This window comes from Xiphias gladius, unplaced genomic scaffold, assembly GCF_016859285.1.
Source record: "Xiphias gladius isolate SHS-SW01 ecotype Sanya breed wild unplaced genomic scaffold, ASM1685928v1 HiC_scaffold_964, whole genome shotgun sequence".
Lineage (NCBI taxonomy): Eukaryota > Metazoa > Chordata > Actinopteri > Istiophoriformes > Xiphiidae > Xiphias > Xiphias gladius.
Genome location: NW_024402700.1, coordinates 1 through 3,000, shown reverse-complemented (window position 1 = coordinate 3,000; position 3,000 = coordinate 1). Strand labels below are relative to the sequence as shown.

At 39.1% G+C, this 3,000-nt stretch overlaps 3 non-coding genes across 3 annotated transcripts; all 3 read left to right on the top strand.

Moving 5' to 3' along the window:
- Positions 1-515: 515 nt before the first annotated feature.
- LOC120787986 lies at positions 516-656 on the top strand. Its single transcript, XR_005707158.1, has one exon. It is a non-coding gene; the product is annotated as a U4 spliceosomal RNA (small nuclear RNA).
- A 791-nt stretch (positions 657-1,447) lies between these two features.
- Positions 1,448-1,588, top strand: LOC120787984. The gene has a single exon (XR_005707157.1). It is a non-coding gene; the product is annotated as a U4 spliceosomal RNA (small nuclear RNA).
- A 790-nt stretch (positions 1,589-2,378) lies between these two features.
- On the top strand, positions 2,379-2,519 carry LOC120787983. Its single transcript, XR_005707156.1, has one exon. It is a non-coding gene; the product is annotated as a U4 spliceosomal RNA (small nuclear RNA).
- The last annotated feature ends 481 nt before the right edge of the window (positions 2,520-3,000 follow it).

Sequence of the window (3,000 nt, the reverse complement as noted above, 5' to 3'; positions counted from 1 at the left end):
CTCTGGCTCCGATTGGTTCTCGGAACCTGACATTTTTTTGTCTAAGCCTATCTAACCAACCATCTGACCATAACCACAACCAAACAATAAACAATAGCCAATCAGAACAATTTCCCGTTCAATTGTAGTGAAGCAGCAGAGAATTGAAACACTAAAGGGAAGTGCCAATACCTAAAAATTGTGGCTAAGTACAGTACTTAAGTAAATGTACTTAGTTACTTTCCACCATTGCCCAAACCATAGTCAATGACCCAAACATGAAAGGAATTTGTCCCACCTACCTACCTAACTACAATCACAAGGCATTGTGACATTTTTAACCCCCTTTAACAACAGTTTAACTCAATCTAAGTACACTTGAATTGACTTTTATTCCCCAAACATTATTAATTACAACATAATCTCACTATATCCTAATTGGTTTCCATTACAGTGGTGCCCCAGTACTCAAGGTAAAACCCTAACACAGGGCTGTGCTGATCTTACAGACTGTCCCTCTGTAACTTGTCCAGTGTATCCTTTCGCAGTGGCAGTATCGTAGCCTATGAGGTTTATCCGAGGCGTGATTATTGCTAGTTGAAAACTTAACCCAATACCCCGCCTTGACGACTTAATATATAGTCGGCTATGGCAATTTTTGAAGTGCTCTAAGGAGCTTGTTATTCATGTGAAATATAACAATAAAATAAATTACTTTTTTGGCAAAGCCAACATGTTACAATCAGGTTCTGTGATTAAAATAAATATTAAATGTGGGTGGATTTCAGAAGATTATCTGTTAAATTGGTAGGTAACGTTCGTACCAAAATAGTCATGTCCTAAATCACTATCCTGAGAGTCTCTCCTGCGTTTTGATTTACAGGCACCAAGCTTCTGTCCTTTGTCTTTGTCGGAGTTTGACACACAAACACACGTCAACCCACAGTCTGTGAAGACCCGCCCCCACTCTGGCTGCGAATGGTTCTCGGAACCTGACATTTTTTTGTCTAAGCCTATCTAACCAACCATCTGACCATAACCACAACCAAACAATAAACAATAGCCAATCAGAACAATTTCCCGTTCAATTGTAGTGAAGCAGCAGAAAATTGAAATACTAAAGGGAACTGCCAATACCTAAAAATTGTAGCTAAGTACAGTACTAAAGTAAATGTACTTAGTTACTTTCCACCATTGCCCAAACCATAGTCAATGACCCAAACATTAAAGGAATTTGTCCCACCTACCTACCTAACTACAATCACAAGGCATTGTGACATTATTAACCCCCTTTGACAACAGTTTAACACTTGAATTGACTTTTATTCCCCAAACATTATTAATTACAACATAATCTCACTATATCCTAATTGGTTTCCTTTACAGTGGTGCCCCAGTACTCAAGGTAAAACCCTAACACAGGGCTGTGCTGATCTTACAGACTGTCCCTCTGTAACTTGTCCACCGTATCCTTTCGCAGTGGCAGTATCGTAGCCTATGAGGTTTATCCGAGGCGTGATTATTGCTAGTTGAAAACTTAACCCAATACCCCGCCTTGACGACTTAATATATAGTCGGCTATGGCAATTTTTGAAGTGCTCTAAGGAGCTTGCTGTTCGTGTGCAATATAACAATAAAATAAAGTACTTTTTTTGCAAAGCCAACATGTTACAATCAGGTTCTGTAACTAAAATAAATATTAAATGTGGGTGGATTTCAGAAGATTATCTGTTAAATTGGTAGGTAAACGTTCGTACCAAAATAGTCATGTCCTAAATCACTATCCTGAGAGTCTCTCCCGCGTTTTGATTTACAGGCACCAAGCTTCTGTCCTTTGTCTTTGTCAGAGTTCGACACACAAACACACGTTAACCCACAGTCTGTGAAGACCCGCCCCCACTCTGGCTCCGATTGGTTCTCGGAACCTGACATTTTTTTGTCTAAGCCTATCTAACCAACCATCTGACCATAACCATAACCAAACAATAAACAATAGCCAATCAGAACAATTTCCGTTCAATTGTAGTGAAGCAGCAGAAAATTGAAACACTAAAGGAAGTGCCAATACCTAAAAATTGTAGCTAAGTACAGTACTTAAGTAAATGTACTTAGTTACTTTCCACCATTGCCCAAACCATAGTCAATGACCCAAACATGAAAGGAATTTGTCCCACCTACCTACCTAACTACAATCACAAGGCATTGTGACATTATTAACCCCCTTTGACAACAGTTTAACACTTGAATTGACTTTTATTCCCCAAACATTATTAATTACAACATAATCTCACTATATCCTAATTGGTTTCCATTACAGTGGTGCCCCAGTACTCAAGGTAAAACCCTAACACAGGGCTGTGCTGATCTTACAGACTGTCCCTCTGTAACTTGTCCACCGTATCCTTTCGCAGTGGCAGTATCGTAGCCTATGAGGTTTATCCGAGGCGTGATTATTGCTAGTTGAAAACTTAACCCAATACCCCGCCTTGACGACTTAATATATAGTCGGCTATGGCAATTTTTGAAGTGCTCTAAGGAGCTTGTTATTCATGTGAAATATAACAATAAAATAAATTACTTTTTTGGCAAAGCCAACATGTTACAATCAGGTTCTGTGATTAAAATAAATATTAAATGTGGGTGGATTTCAGAAGATTATCTGTTAAATTGGTAGGTAACGTTCGTACCAAAATAGTCATGTCCTAAATCACTATCCTGAGAGTCTCTCCTGCGTTTTGATTTACAGGCACCAAGCTTCTGTCCTTTGTCTTTGTCGGAGTTTGACACACAAACACACGTCAACCCACAGTCTGTGAAGACCCGCCCCCACTCTGGCTCCGATTGGTTCTCGGAACCTGACATTTTTTGTCTAAGCCTATCTAACCAACCATCTGACCATAACCACAACCAAACAATAAACAATAGCCAATCACTCCAATTTCCCGTTCAATTGTAGGGAAGTGCCAATACCTAAAAATTGTAGATAAGTACAGTACTAAAGTAAATGTACTTAGTTACTTT